Raw genomic sequence first — 17,176 nt, 5'->3', positions numbered from 1 at the left:
TAATAAATTTTTAATCCTCTTAGGTTCTAGAAAACAGAAGAAACTCCTTGGAGTGGGCTGTACCTTTATAGGCTTGTTTTGTTTTCCTTTTTATACTGTTTATCACGGTATAATTTCATCTTTTAGTTATTTTACTTTTTTTTTTTTTTGCTTGTTTTAGTTTTTTGAGACAGGGCCTCACGCTGTAGCCCAGGCTGGCTTGCAGCCCACTATCCCAGGATATACACGTCTTTAAAGTCGTATCCTCCCTGCACGTGGCACACGGAAGATGCCTAACAGTTACCAAGGCAATGAATATGATGATCAAAAGCTCAGTCTTCATTTCTCTTTGGTATATTTCTTCTCTCTTGGGTCTCTAACCAAAACTGTATTTTGTCTAGAATTTTGTTTTGGCTGTTAGACGTGCATTAACGTTGAGAGCTTTGGTCGTTCTCCGCTTGTGAAGACAATCTTTAACATTTCCTCCTGTCTCGCACTGGGTCACAGTGTCTAGAGCCACACCTTCATCATTGCAGTAGCCTACTCCACAATTCTTTTTCTCTTCCGACCCCACCCCCGCCCCCCCTGCTGCAACAGGCAGGAGGGGAATCCACAGGGCCCCTCCTCTTGTTATGCCCTCTGCAGAAGCTTGGGTTATGGGTGCCCAGGACAGCACTCAGGGTTTATGGTCCACGCTAGAGTTAAAAATAGCCCACTCCTGTCTCCAAGTCCACTACAAGTGGGTGTTGCTGGAGATAAGGTCGGAGGTGTGGCTGGGAGAAGCACAGTTCTGCTGGAACTGCTAAGCAGCTGAGGGCCTTGGCATCAGTTACTTCCAGTCGTAAGCTGCAGCACCGATTGTCTAGAAAGACTTAGTTCACGCCGTCTCTATGAATTCCTCCAGCAGCTTCGCACAGGATGGAAATATGGAGCAGCGGTCACCTGTTGCTGTTGCTTGTGTGTCTAATGTATGCTGTGAGTTATCCCCAACCTGCTAACTATGCAGTTTTAAAATGAAGAAACTGCATGTAAGAGTGGTTAAATAATGTGCTCAGAGTCCCAAGGACAATGAATCGTGAGGTCTGTGTCCAGACACACCCCTTTTTGATTGTTGGGATTTTTGCCACTCCGCTGTTTAGCTCAAATGTCTGAAGCAATACTGTTCTGTATCAGAGTGGCTGGTTTCAGAAATGACTTTTCATTGCTTTTCATATCTGTTATAGTATTCCTCACCTGGAAGGTAGTATCAATATATTCTTTCATCATTAAAAAAAGCAAAATACAAAAACCCCCACAAAACTACTTCATACCTCTTTCTACCTTTGAGGGAAGTGGTTTTCCTTGAAGATACTGTATCTGTTAGGTACATACTGTTTCCATTAGGAAGCAATCTTCCCAGGGCTAGAAACAGCTTCTTCTAAGACCAGATTACTTAATTTAAGATCATCATTTCCAGTTGCAGCCATGTCCTCCTCCTTCCACATCTTTTTCTGCTCTCTCCACCCACCAGGATGCCCAGCACCCTCTTGTGTTGCTTTCAACTGCTTGTAACTCTAGCTCTAGGGAATCCAATATCCTCTTCTGGCCTCTACAGGCACTTTCCTCATTCACACATAGGCACACTGACACACACACACACAAGTTTAAAAAGAAAAATTTTAAAACATTTTGGGAAAATAATCGAATTAAAAAAATAATTGCAGGGTATGATGCTATAGCCTGGCATGGTGGGAGCACACACCTTTAATCCTAGCATGTAGGGAACGAAGGCAGGCAGGTCACTGAGGTTGAGAGCAGCCTGGCTTACACAGCAAGTTCCCCGCTAGCCAGGTTACACAAGGAAACTCTCTCACAGTAAGAAAAAAATAAAGTATTGAATATGGTATAATAAGATGAACAAGGGAAAACCTTATCATTTAAAAATTCTACCCAGGAATCCAATGAATAAAAAATGTGTTCCTGTGGTTGGTTATTTATATTTACTATTGATATATCTTTTAGTTAAGCAGCAGGTATTCCTAAACCAGCTGTATACCCAAATCACCACACAGAAACTGAGATTTATCTAATTAACCTAGAGCACAATGCTGGGCAATAGTTATTCCATCCTAAACCTCCAAGCCCGCATAGTTTCAGATTTCACCCATTATACTTGCTTTTAGTCACATCTTAGATCTGGTCCATTTCTCCACGTGGTTCCAAGACCTCTCCTCCAAATTCTCTGCTGTCCTCCCTCTTCTTCTCTCTCCCACCCGGACCAGGATGTCCCACCCTATCCTTTCCATTGCTTTAGTCAATGGCTTTCCTGGTACCAATGAATTGAGAATAGTTTTCCTGAACGAATGTAATTATTTTGAAAGGCAGGGTTTCTCTGTGCAGCCCTGGCTGTCTTGGAACTTGTTCTGTAGTTCAGGCTGGCATGGAGCTCAGACATTCTCTGCCTTCTGAGTGCTGGAATTAAAGGTGTATGCCACCACCACCCTGGCTATGGATGAATGTATATATTAGTGTATGATGGGGTAGAAAAGAATGAATGGGAAAGGAAGGATACGGAGGTGGGTAATGGGGTATTAATAAAATTCTATCTTGGCTTTTAGAGTCCTGGGGAGAGGAGTTGTAGAACAGAGCTTTTCTCTTGTAAGAACTGGGGTTTTATGAGAATGGCTAAGTCATTGCTCCTCAAGAGCAGGGAATGTCAAACACCTGGCACAGGGCTGAGCCTGGCGGTTGGACAGAAGCTTTGTCTTGGCACCAGAGGTTGGAAAGTGGTATCACCTTCAATCTAGCCACTAGTTTCCCCACAGCTGGAACAGTTCCCTGGAACATACTGTGTGTCATCCTAAGAATTACTAAAGAACCAGGTGGCTTCCATCTTGGGCTTGAAAGCCATCTCATAATAAAGATAAACTAGGTGCATGCCTGTTTATGATTAAGTCTGTTTCTCAAGGATTGGGCTATGGCCCACCCTGCAACCTTAACTATACGGTTCTATATTGCCTGTTCCAGGAATGCCAACCATGTCCTTGTTTCAAAAAGTTGTTGTAATCATCTCGCAACCCCACCTTTGCTTCATGGGTCATTATGACTGCTTGTTACGTTCTGCCCATGTAACTCTGTCTATTTGCTCACCAAATACCCTATTTGGAAACCCCCTACCCTTGAGCTATAAAAACCTTGTCTTCCCACGTGCAATGCTAACCTCTTGCCTTAGAGGAAGTAGCTGGCGTACAGGAGTAAAAAAGCTTTACTTAGTTTGGCCGTGATGATTTGAGTCACTGGTCTTTCTTTGGGATTAATGTTGCCTCTGTCTGATTGACTTCTTTTATTTACTTTTGCAGTGCTGGTGGTAGAACTCAGAGGTTGCACGGATAAGGTCCACTTTCTGCCATCAGCTACAGTGCCAGCCCAGCTTGGCTAATACGGAATTCAGTTTAAGGATCTTTTAAAAAGACTTTTGTGGTTTTTACCTCCATAAAGAATTTTGTTGTTGTTGTTGTTTTATTTTGTTTGTTTTTTTTTTTTTTTTGGTTTTTGGAGACAGGGTTTTTCTGTGTAGCCTTGGCTGTCCTGGGCTCGCTTTATAAACCAGGCTGGCCTTGAACTCATGGGAGATCCACCTGCCTCTGCCTCCCTGAGTGCTGGGATTACAGGTGTGCACCACCTTGCAAAGCTCACCTGAACTTCTTTATAGGAGTCTGGTGTACTCCGATCAATGAAGACTGATTTTCTACACGCATTTTAGATTTTCTGCAGAGGATCTAGGGACAGCAATCTGTAGCTGTTGTTATTGGCATCTTGAGACCAGTACAGAAGCTGTTAGCAAACTTTTCAGTTAGACTGTATGGTAAAGCAGGACGATAAAGGCTCAGCTCACCGCAGACATGCTGTCTCAGATCTCTGTGTCCTTGGCTTGGTTTGTGAGAATCCCAGCAGATGACTGAATGTGGCCTTTCAATATTTCAGTGCCAGTTTGCTACCCAGAGGAAAAGCTTCAGAGCTCAACTTGTTAAGAACCCCACTTTCAGCACAGCATTTCAGGCAGGATCAAACCCACTGCACAGGACTGCACAGGACAGCTTTCCCTAAGAGCGGCTGAGGCTGGGGCCGCCCAGATGTTACCTTTTTTACACTGGCTTTTCTTTTTTTTTTTTTTTTTTTGTACTTGTGAAAGACAAGGCGTGTATCTTCCCATCAAAAGCAAAACAAAAGCGCCCAATGGTTAAAAAAAAAAAAAACAGTCTTGTAAATCCTCTGAGCAGACTGCTCCATTTCCTTTGCTTAAGCTCATTTCCTGTCAGGCAGCCCCTTGCCTCCGAGCCCGGTTACTGCAGTTTACCCTGACCCTGCTTGTTGACACTTCTTTGGGAAGTAGGATTTTAGGCTTTTCCCAGCTACGCATTCTTTGATGAGATTTCACTTCACATGAAATTAAAATCTTCGCCATGCTTTTTCTCTTTCAATCAGTTGTTTGAGCGTATCTCTTAGCCCCTTGGAAAGTTCATCCCAAGTGTCCTCTAAGCTCCTCCCCACCCCCATGCCATCATCCCTTCAGTTTAGACCAAAATGCGTGTGATCACTACAAACGAAACAAACCGAAAACCCCACCACACACAGGCGGCAGGAGCTCTGGCTTCTTTCCAGGATTCCATTAGCCAGACAATGCCAGGCTGGCCTGGGAGTGCCGGGGGAGGAAGCCCTTCTGCGTCTGCTTGGGTGTGGGACAGAGCTAGGTCAGCAGCAGGTTGAGGCCAGGAATGGGTTAGAGGGATTGTTTTACACACGAAGTAGGTGAGGTGAGTCTCTGCCAAGACCTGTCCTTATCACGTGCACATTAGGAATAAATCCAGCTAAGCAGTATGTTTTTAAAATGCACTTTATGGGTTTATAATTATTATCCCTTTTCTGCTTTAGGATACTTCAAGTAAAACTGTGGCCAATGTAGGATAATACAGCAGTGGAACAGGCCGAACACCCTGAAAATGGAGTTCTTTTAGTTATTCTTTTTCCTGTTTATTTCCAAAGGACTTTCCAGTATCCTTGGGCTTATAGAGACTAATCGTATCACAAAGGGGAATGTAAGGCTTAGCATTTTATTGCATTACAAAGGCAATTGTTGTCTGTCTGCCTCGGGTCTGAGAATTCTTAGTCTCTCAGCGCTTTTTCTTTGACTCTTAACGAATGTGAAGGGATTGTAGTCTGATAAATACAGAAAGTTTCCTCTGTAGGGGACTTTTAATTTAAAACACAGTAAACACATGGAGAGGTTTTCACTGGCTCAGTACTGCAGCATCTGTTTCCATTACTCTTCCAAACATCCCTGTCAGCCCCCAGTGTCCACTCAGGAGGGTGTGGGCACCTTGGTTTTGGAGATTGTTGCCTTTACAGTGTCCACTCAGAGAGAAGGGGGAGAGAAAGCCTGCTTGCTGAGACACACCTTTTCATTGTGCTTGGACTTTCTCATCAAGACCTCACCCCAAGGCAGCCCTCTCAGCACCCTGGACACCTCTCCACCTGTCACTTACAGCTTACAGAAGAGTAAACTGGGGTTTAGATGAGCCCTATCAACCATCACCCCCACACCCAGCTATAACAGTATAAAGTTGTAGGTTTAACGGGGCATGGATTCTGTAGATAGGTCTAGGACGTCTATCCACCTTATATCTCTGAGCATGATCTCTCCACGCCTATTGTTAAGGTAATTATTTCAATCCAGTCATAGGAAAATACTGAGATAAGAAGACACCAACAGCCTAAGCGGTTAACAGGCAGCTAGTTAGCTAATGAGCTTGGTTGTCCGTCATCAGACAAAAAACAAACCCTGTAAATATGTTATTGCATATAATATATAATTATATAAATATATTATGTATAAGTAATTGTATATATGTTATAGAATAAAAAAAGAGAAGGTTCTATCATTCTCAAAAACATGAGAATCTCAGATGACATCATGCTAAGTGAAATGAGCCGGCCAGAGAAAAACAAATGTTGTCACGTGTTCTTACTCTCTCACATTGGTGATTGGTGATTGGTGATTGGTGATTGGTGGTTAAGGTGACTGGTGAAAACATCCAACGTTTCAGTTAAGCAGGAGAAAAGAATTATGAGCATTTGAGGTGATGGCCGTGCTCATGGGATCCAGTCAGTTATTTTAATTTGTATACACATTTCACTTTGGATCCCATAAATACATACATTACTACTTGTCAATGTTCAATAAACTAAAAAAGCATTTAGGTTTTTCTTTGGCTTCTCAGGTGAGGGTTTAGAAGAAAGGGCTCATATCCCTCTAGGCAGATGGGAGAGTGTGGCAAAGGGGCCCATGGTTCCCACCGTGGTACCCCTAGCACCAGGCTGGCAAAACAGGGCCCAGCCTTTCAGGATGCTTTTGGTTTTGCAGAAGCCTTGTTCTCCTTTTTTATGGAACTACTAATTCTCTTCCATCACCCTGCTTATTTTTCTGACTTCAGTGCTCAGAGGAAAGTAGAGCCTGGTGGCTTCTAGAGCTGAGAGCAAAGGAAAGATCAGATCTAGGCAGGCTGGCCCGGAGCTGGCGTGTATCAGCGATGTGTGTCACAGTCCAGTCTGTCCCCCAAGAACACCCATTTAGCCATCTGAACTTGATCATGCAGGGTGAGGTCAGTGCTGGGACAGCCCACGCACACCTTCCATCTCGGACAAGGTAGACAGTGCCTCTGTAAGCAAACCGGGGAACAGGGACCACAGGGGAAAGGGAAAACAAATATTTTCTGCTGTGTTCGGCCCTCAAGAAGGAGAAAAGGGGGCAGTGCTCTGCTGACAGCTGCTGAAGGAAGTACACTGTATGAACAGCCCCAGAACAGGACGACTTTCCCCTTTGCCTTATTTCCTATTTCTTTTCTTTCCTGTACTGCATTCCAAATTCAGATATATTGGCAATTCTAATATTCTAGTTTGAATTTCAAGAGAAACAATAATCCTACTTGGGTTTACATTAAACAAAACAAAACAAAATAAAACAAAAAACCCCATAAAGTAGTGAATGAAAAAGAAATGTTTTTTTTATCCCTTACTTAGAACATATTTTTAAAATTTTTTATCAAAGGATGGCAGGCTCTCCTGCCACACCCAGGAAGTCTCTTAGAAAATACTGCTGCCACTGCAGTGTCACGCTTGGACCAAGGGAAGAAAGTCAACACACTGTGGGTGTGTGGAGCCTTGTATTTTGTGGAAAAGAGATATTTTGTTTGCGTGCAAGGTCAAGCAAGACATTACAAAATGCATACAAATGAATGTACCAATGTAAACATTTCCAAAATTACTGTTGCCTTAGCATCTGACTTACTCAACCTAGAACTCTTCTGAGACATTTTGGCTTCTACAAGACTGTGTGGGGACATTTATAATGCTCATCTTAGTGAAGGAAGAAGCTATTCAAGTCTGAATAACCTTTCAAAGTCCAGCATGATGAAGCATTTACTGTGATTAAATTTTAAAACAAATGAGATTTTTTTTAAAAAAAATGCATCTCCAAATTCACTTTAGTTACCAGTTCTAGGCAGGTTTTTAAAAAGAGTTTTGAATTCAGCAAAGGAAAAAACATTAGCAGTTTGTTATTACCTAAATATTATTTCTGTTTCAAGCGGGGGAAAGGTCGGCGAGTGTAGGTTAGTGGCAGAGTATACAAACTAGGCCCTGGGTTCAATCTTTAGCACCAGAAAATACAACAGAGTCTGTGAATACTGTTTGGATATTTCCCAGCTGGTCAGAGCTTCCTAAGAACTTATTTTAATTTTAATTATGTGTGTGTGTGTGTGTGTGCGCACACATGTGTATGTGTGTGTCCACGTGAGTGCAGTGTCCTTGGAGACCAGTAGAAGGCACAGGTGTCCTGAAGATGTGAACTCCCCTGACATGGATGCTGGGGACTGAACTCCTCCGCATGGATTTCAGTCCTCTGCACAAGCAACAGGCACTCTAGACCAGAGTTATCTCCTCAGTCTCCTAGGTGTTATTTTTAATCTGATTTTCCTTTCGTCTAAATATGGTGGTGGTGGGGCACAGTGTCTTGGGTTCCGTTGTTACTGTTAATGTAACACAAGGTTACATCTGGGAAGAGAAGCCATCACTGAGAAAATGCCTCCATCAAATTGCCTGTAGGCAGACTTGGGTAAGGCATTTTTTTGATTAAAGAAAACTAGTCACACCTCAGCTTCTGTGGGTGGTGCCATCCCTAAGCCTGAGGTGCTAGTGAGTATAAGAAAGTAGGCTGAGCTGGTCATGGGGAGCAAGACAGTAAGCAACATTCCTCCACGGTTCCTGTTTCAGTTCCTGCCTCTTGATCACTACCTTGAGCTCCTGCCTGACTTCCCTCAGTGAGGGAACTGTTACCTGGAAGTACACAGTGAAACAAGCCTTTTCTTCAAGTTTTGTTCATGGTTTCTATCACAGCAGTAAAAACCCAAATAAGGCATAGTGTAATTGCTGCCTATAGTTATTCAAAACAGAAATAATTTTCAGAGAGAGCATGACTTCTTTTCTTTTACAATGAAGCATACTGAATAACAAAGCACAGACTATTTATTAATCATTTGAAAGAGAAAGCCCTACATGGTAGCTTACCCAGGGAAGCCAGGTAATGAGAAAACTACCGTATCCAAGCACTTCACAAATGGGATTTTTATGATAACCATCAATCATTATATTCAGCATAATCTAATTTTATTTGGAACCAGAGATCCAATTTTATTTGGATCTTTAACTAATAATGATTTACCTTCAAGGAAAGCAAGCTCTAGACGCCTCTGACCTATGCCTAACTTCACTGGCTTTCTCACTGTTTTTACTAGGTCTTTCCACAAAGGGAGAAAAAGAAATCTACCTGTTGCTTAGTTCTCCACATCAACTGTCACCTTTTCATGCCAATCCCCTGGTTTGTTATCCACGAACTATTTGAATGGCTTTACTTTTCCCGGCTTCTATATGTTGGGATGATAGTGCCCTTGCTGTACTTCCTAGTTGAGGTCATCCAATCTCATGACTCTAAATACCATCTCTTGCTGATGCTCTTACTTTGAGCCATGTATGTATCCATTTGCTCCACATTTTTAGTCTAGCACCTGGCTGGTACCATCTTTAACTTTTCCTCTCTCCCGTAGCTGAGTATGATTCATGAATCATAAGACCCTTGCTCCTACCATACATTTGTTCTGAATTGAACTCTTCTTGTTTAAGAATAATTTTTATTTAACCAATTAATTTTAAATTATTTTATGTGTGTGGTTGTCTTGCCTGCGTGTGTGTCTATGCCCCATGTGACTGCCTAGTGCGTGCCAAAAGAGGTAGTCAGATCTCCTGCAACTGGAGTTTCAGACAGTTGTGAACTGCCATGTGGGTGCTGGGTTTTTGGAAGAAGAGCCAGTGCTCTTAGCCATCTCTCCAGCTCTGAATCAGAACTACTTTTTGTGATTTCCGTAATTGCCAACTCATCCTAGTAATTGCTATTTCTGGCCCTGACTCTTGCAGAAACCACTTGCTTATTCAGCGTCTACTTCCCCTCCCCAACCCCTGCCCCCCAATTTTAGATCTCATGTAGCAGGTTCCATCTGTTTGGAATGTAAATCCAGTATTTTCATTCCGTAATCAATGCTTTTCAAAGACATTCCATCACATTTAAGGTAAAAGCCAAGTGTTTGCAGTGACTTAGAAGACCTCACAGGACAAGCTCTTGCCTCGTGTGCTGTAACTCACCCTGGCCCACTTGGTGGTGGATCACCTCGTATTTCCTGCTCTTTTAAGTAGGTCAGGGTTCCTTCACAGAGATCTTGACAGTTTCCCCACTGCCTGGGCACTCTTTCCCAAAGCCTGTAAGGGCTGTCTCACACACATCTTTTGAATGGCTCTAAGACTCAATTGTACTGAGAGTCATTCCTCTATAACTTCTGTTCTTTCCCTACCTTCTATAAATGGCATGAGCTTTTAGACCTATGATGTATCATCGCTACCTGACATGTTACAATTTACTTGTTAAGTAAGTAATGTAGTTCATGCATGCAGTTCCTATATGCAGTTCATGACTAAAAAAAGACAGCACCTAGAACAACTTGTTCAATATTCTAATGAATCTATTCACTCTGATTGTATTTCATACATGAAATTGGCAGGTACCTCTTTTTAAACTATGTTATATAACACAACACTTGAACTTGTTTATTTAACTTACATACTTTGTCTTCAGAAATGTTATCATTTTCTTGAGTTTTGTTGAAAGAAGGGAACCAGGCCACACCCCAGTGTTCTTTATTCAGACTTATTTACATTTCTAAAGATCTGTTGTGTCCTTGTTTATTTTAGAAACAGGGATAATATTTATCTCTTCAAAACAAAGTAATAGAGATAATGTGTTAAAATGCACCTCTCACAGAACACAGCTCATTTCTAAGTTCTCTTGAGGTGACAGGCATCCCTTCATGACGGCCTACACTGCGTCCTTCACACCACCACAGACTTTAAAAACAAGCAGACTGAGGCACGTGACCATGTTCAGGGGAAAGCTATAAATCATCTCAGTTTTTTTGAGGTAGAGGATAGTGATGAAAGCATTGGACTGGGGCCATGAATGAAAGAAACTAATATTTTTGAGAGTCATAAATATATGACATATATGTGTCATATAATACGTGTTATATATTCAATTCTGGTTTATCCAGTAATTTAAGGAAGCAGATATTGCAAACAGGTTAATAGAATTTCGCTGTGGGAAAGATGGCCAAATAGGATCTTAGTACATGACATAAGTGGTTTTGGTTGTGAGCAATGCAGTAAAAAAGATAAATGAGTATTTTTTTTTCCCTTTTGGAATTAACAAGGTATGTTAGGATTTTTCCACCAACAAGTTAACCCCAGCATCCTCTGAAAGTAACCGGCTTTCCTTGAACGGATCCAGACCCTGACTCTTGGAGTCCGTGACTGGGTTGTTTTGAATGATCAAGGAATCCTTGCTGAGGACTGAGTTACAGATCTTGAGGAGGGGAAACTATCTGGGTGTACCTGACACGATCGTGAACTTGCTAGAAAGAGGAAGTGAGAGCTTTGAAGGTGACGGGAGGGACACTCCCAGGAATAGATGTCCATTCTAGAAGATGGCAAAGGCCCAAATGAAGTGGAAGAAAACACAAGAAAACCCACTCCAGATCCTCATCCACAGCCTCCACAAAGAATATCCCTTTGTGTGTGTGTTGGGTGCGCATGTGTGGCCCGCTCTGTGTGTATACACTCATGTGGGTTTGTGTGGAGGCCGGAGGTCAATGTTAGGTGTCTTCCTCAGTTGCTCTCCACCTTATCGAGATCCCCATGCTCCTGCCTCCCAAGCGATAGGACTAAATTCGTGTACCACCAATCCTGGCCAAGCCCCAGGTTATTAAGTAAGAATCCCATTGCCATGGGTAGGGTAGCTCAGGGCATCCCTGGAGGGCCCCCAAATAATTCAGGCCACAGCCACTAATGTTGGTTGCCCATCAGAACAAGCTGGTAAGAAGGTACCCCTGGCTCTGGTATCAAGACAGAAAAACCAATTTGAACCTGAGCCGGATGCTGCCTTGCTGACCAGCCTTCCGTGCTGCAAGCTGGTGTGGGAGGAGACAGTTTCTCTGTGCAGTCCTGGCTATCTGGAACTTGCCCTGTAGACTAGGCTGGCCTCGAACTCACAGAGATCTGCCGCTGTTTCCTGAGTGCTGGGATTAAAGGTGTGTGCAGTGATGGCTATCGGTGGCTGCCAGTCCCTTTCATTGCTGCCCCTCCTCCTGCTCCCCCTCCTCCCTTCATTCTGATATTGAGCATCGAACTCAGGGACTCAAGCATGCTCAGCCATGCTCAGCAAGCATTCTACTACTGAACCAGGCCCACACCCTGGATTTCAGATATTTCGTATAATCAGATGGGACAGTGATTTACATATTCAATCTACTCTCTGTGAATTTAAAAATGGGCCCACAAATTCCAAAGATGAAGCTTAGACTTTTTTCCCCTCAGTGTGCGTTGGGCTAATTGACTTTCTTGAAAGGATGAAAAGATGCAAACATGATGTCATGTGACTTTCAGAACCAGACAGTAGGCTGCATTGTCCCTCTCCTTTGTCTTCTTACTGTGGGGAAATAGCATTCGTGTCTTGAGGATAGTCAAGCAGTCTGTAGCTGGGGAGTTGAGGTCTTTGGGCAACCACCGCATGTGTGGCCTGCCCTGGAAATAGGTCCTTCAGCTCCAGAGGCAACTAGAAGCTTGGCTGTAGTCTTGTACGGACTTGAGATAGCATCATGTACAGCATTTTTAGATCCCTGAGTTTCAGAAAACGGGTGATGTGATTAATGTTTATTGTTTTGAGCCACTGAGATTTCAAGTGATTTATTGTGAGCTAACAAAACAAGCATGCCCATTCACGACATTTCCCCTCTAAAGTTGTTTAATTATGCACCGAAGAAACTGCCGTGATGTTAGAAAGCGTCTCTACCCTCTCTGCTTATTTATGGAACTAAAGCAAATGGGAAAGGTCCAGTTTGGACCAAGCTGGCTACTGAGCGTGAGATGAAAACGAGAAATTTGCAAACTTCCAGAATTTCTCCTGAAAGAGAATGTATTTATAGGAAAGTGACTAATGGAGGGTGTGTGTGTGTGTGTGTGTGTGTGTGTGTGTGTGTGTGTATGAAAACAAAGGCTTTTTCCCTGCCCCTTTTATCCCCATCCCGTCCTTCTAATTAGCATCATTTAACTTTCACAGTTCAGAATCAGGTCACATAATTAGAGAAGATTAAGCTCTTCTCTCTTGGAGATGCTTAATTTAAACTGTTTGGAAACCATTGAAATTCTCTGGAAGGCTCCGAGGGATAACATGCAGAAAGTATGTGGAAAGAACAAAAGCCAGAGGAAGAATTCCACGTCAATACCCGTGGCAAACTGTCCACAGTGAGTGAGTTTTCCCTGGGCGGACATCCTGGGTTTTACAGATGCTGATACGTGAATGTTTCCCTTTCATTGACAGAAAGTCATGCTTTTAGATGGTGCAGCCACAAGTTAGAGTTAGCGTAGCTGAATTTCATGTGCTTTGTTTTGTTTAGTTTTTTGTTTTTACTTCAGCTGAGTTGAATTCTTTTTGTGCTTGTTTTATTTTTTGAACTTTATTGTTATTTGTGTGTGTGTGTGTGTGTGTGTTTGCACCCACGTGCTTTCCAAGGTGGGCATGCACGCAGAAGTCAGAGGACAACTCTTTGAAATGGGTTTTCCCATTCTGCCTTTGTGGGAAGTCCAGTCAGGAGCAAGCTTTGGGAAACCGGGATTGTCAACCATGCGGGCCTGTTTTCTTCAGAGGGAGGAAGCGATGCCTCGTCACCTGTTATGACAGAGTGAAAGTGGCCAGAGAATGTGGTGCTCCCGGGTGGCTAGTGGTGACCTATCCAGCAACGCTGAGTCCCAGGGGCTGGCCGAGGAGGTGCCTGATTGCTCACAGAGAGCTGCTCAGTTCAGAGATCCGGCTGCAGCAGCAATCTCCAGTGTTCCTGATTGCCTTCTGGGATCCAAGTCCTGGATTAAAGTAAACAGAAAAATCTTCTGATTAAAAACAACAACAGAAGTCTTCTTGCTGGGCAGTGGTGGCACAGTTCAAGGCCAGTCTGGTGTACAGGGCAAGTCCAGGAGAGCCAGGGACTACACAGAGAAACCCTGTCTCAGAAACCCTGTCTCAGAAAACATGTAATCAAACATCTGATAAACCCTAAACTTAATAACTGGCCTAGAGTTTGAATCTACACACACAAACACACACACACCACACACACACACGTTATTCATTGTTCTTCACGTGGAACAAAGTGATTTTGCTTGCTCTGTCAGGGACTGGGATGGGTATAAATCCTGGTTTACCTCAGCCATCTGAAAAGTATTTCTACCCTCCCCCTTTTACATCAGTGAATGTGAGTACAGGATCTAAGTTTCAGAGAGAACACGCTCATGGTCCGGTCCCTGGCAAATTAGTCTGCAGTTCCCAGTTGCGGGAAAATCTTGGAAGGCCATTTTGTTTTCAATTCCTAATCTGTCACTAAGCCCCACTTTGTTATAGATAGAAGTTTCATTTATAGCATGGAAGACAAGGCAGACAACAGACTCTGTTGAGGGGTCACCTCTTCAGGCTGCCATAGTTTCTGTACTCCCAAAGGTGAAGTGACCGATCTGAGAGAAGGCTGAAAAGCTAGGGGAACATTCCCAGCACAGCAGATACGTGAGAAACAGAGGGATCCCGGCTGACCACTGCAGACACTGAATTCCAGGTCTCACGGACAGGCGGCATCTCTTTATTGAGGTCCCAGACTGCAGCTGTTTCCTGTAATTCTTTCAAAGAGTGGCTATGGGCTCGGGTCAAAGCTCATTACCCCATTCCCCTGACTGAAAATCCACCCTATTCTCTAAATCCTCTCTGACTACACTCCAAGAATGGAATAAAATAAAATGTATTATATTGAAAACACAACAGATTTACTGCTAATTATTCAACCTTGCCCTCAGGCTAACTTAAAGGAAAGAGGAAGTCCACATTATTTCCAAACAAACAAATAAATAAAATGGTGGGCATCCTTTTTAGTCTCTTAGAAATACAGTGTAAAGAAATGTAAGTATACTACATATATATCTATCTCACATCATATACATTGTATATAGCATATGACATATAACACATAGCATACTATTATATATTATAGATTATATATATGTGTATATATATATTTACTGGATGATAGCTGCTCCCTTCTTTCACAGAGTGCCAGCCTCATTTCCTCTAACTCTTGTCTTCTGTGTTGGCTTTTGAATGGTGAGCAGATGGTCCTAGAGTTATTCCCATGACCAACTATTATAGCGTAACCAGCAAATGTGAAAAAATTCAAATTAGACTGATTATGGAACTTAACCAAATTCATGTTGAGCAGGTCCTCCAGGATAAGCAGCATGCGCTGTATTCTGTGCTTCGCTTGAGTTGCTTTCCTTTTCTGAAGGCCAGAAGAGAGGTTTGGTTCAGTGTGTTGAAAAATGCTGCTCTTCTCCACAGATCTCTAAATGGCACACTTCCTTCCAGGTGGGTCATCGTTTGTTGTTTATTTTAACAGCACAAGTTCCAGGAAAACTTTCAAGGAAGGAAGAAAGGTGTTGGTTACCAGGAAAAGGGGTAGGGCTGTCAGTGCGAGCTGTGATTTTTGTTAACATGTAGAGTATTAAGAGACAGAGATACCTTAGTCTCTTCCTAGAGTGGGCTCCTGGGCTCTGCTTTGTTTTGTAACTCTCACAAGGGAAGAACTACTGGGAGGAACATTTGGTGTCTCATTTCAGAATACCAAAATTTAAAATGTGCCATGTTTGGCAAATGTCTGAATGGTGTAGTATGGCCATAAATTAAACCCAAGAAACGGAGGCTCTACTCTTAGACACACTATGAAGAGCATGGTGAGCATTTCAATATAGAAACCAAGAAGGTTTGGTTTCTATATTGGTACTCCTCCTCAGAGTAACAATGATGAAAAGAAACTAAAATGTACTTTTTATCCTTGAGACTCCTGGGTTCTTACTTGTCATGATTTATGCTTACAAAAATAGAAATTTCATGATACATATTGAAAATTTAACATACAGAAGAATACACATGGTTCTAGGAGAGAAATAAAAAAGAAAACATGGTAAGAAACAAAATGAACACTATTAGGCTCTTGAGAAAACAAATGCAGCTTCAGATGATGGATTTTCAATCATTGAAACCAGCCTTAAGTACATCTCTAACACTTCAAAAAGGAACTGTTAGACCAACACATCTTTGCCAATGAGAAATGTTTGTTTAATTATGTAGCTTAAAATTCATGTTCGGGGATTTGACGAACTCTTGGACAGCATCTTCTGCACCCTTCTGTTGTGGAAGCATTTTTCCTGCAGACGTTTTGGAAGGTCTTTGAAGAAGCTGTGGTGGGTTGGCTTGGTGAGAGGTCAATTGAATATGGAGAATGAGGCCACACTGAGAAGGACAGCTAGCTCATTCAGCTTTAGAAGCGTTGGCTATTCAGTGTGTGGTCAGTGTGGCTGTGTCTAATGGGCACTTTCTGGTGATTAATGCCCTGTAGGTGTTGCAGTTCTCAGTGTATTTCATCACGCTGTAGATCACTCTTTTCAAGTGTGATAATTTCACTGGGATTAAAAAAGTGGTAGCATTTCATTCAGGCTTGCTGCAGGCCACCAAACAGTGACCATGACCACCAGTGTTTTGTGTGCAAGTTTGATTCTGGGAAGTGCTTCAGGGCTTCTTGGTCCAGTTGCTGAACTGCTCATTGCTGGTGGTTCCTAAGCAGTTGACATTTTTTGTTGTTGTTGTTGTTGTTGCAAATCACAATCAAGAAATGATTCCAGGAGAGATGCCCTCCCACCCTCACCTCTCCCTGCTACTGTGGGTGGGAGAGCTGGCCCAGCCCCTCACCTGCTGCAACACTTGGTAGAGTGGACCCTATACCTTGCCTGGGCAGCACAGTCATGCTGACCCTGGTGGCAAAGGTTAGGGTGAGCTGCCCTGAAGGCAGGAGAGCCAGAGAGCAGGCCCAGTCCTTGCCAGCTTTGGCTGTGGGCAAGTTAGCCAGGGCCATGCTGGAGTGCTTCCCCTGCCGGTGTGGGTGCCGGAGAGATGGTGGGTTGACCAACTCAGCTCCCACCCAGTCCTGGATCCAGGGCTTTGAGTTGGCCCACCCCAACATTTACCCCATCTGTGAAAAGCTGAAGCACACGAAAGGGCTTGTCCTGTAGATCCAAAGGAGCAGGATCTCTACCACTTAGGGCAAGAACAAGATTTCTGAGAGGAGTCCAGGTGAGACTACAGTGTTGATAGTATAGCAGAAGCTGCTAATCAGACCAGTGGCTCCTTGCAACGAACATTTGCAAGTAAAGATGTGTGGACAGAAGGGTCTGCTGTGGGACACACCGTGACACAGCTCAGCTTCCATGACAAGATGTTTTGTTTTAATCCTTTCTTCTTACTTTCCTTTTGAGGAGACAGTTTGCATGGGTGAAGGGCAGATTTGAAGGGACAGGGAGATGAAAGGGATTGGGGTGCATGATGTGACATTCATAAAGACTCAATAAAAAGCTTGAAAAAGAAACGATTCTCTTTTTGTTGTGTTGTGTAGACTAAGAGAGGATAACAGTTAAA

The sequence above is a fragment of the Meriones unguiculatus genome, chromosome 1 (genome assembly GCF_030254825.1).
Source record: "Meriones unguiculatus strain TT.TT164.6M chromosome 1, Bangor_MerUng_6.1, whole genome shotgun sequence".
In the NCBI taxonomy this organism is placed as follows: domain Eukaryota; kingdom Metazoa; phylum Chordata; class Mammalia; order Rodentia; family Muridae; genus Meriones; species Meriones unguiculatus.
This window is presented reverse-complemented; position numbering follows the sequence as displayed.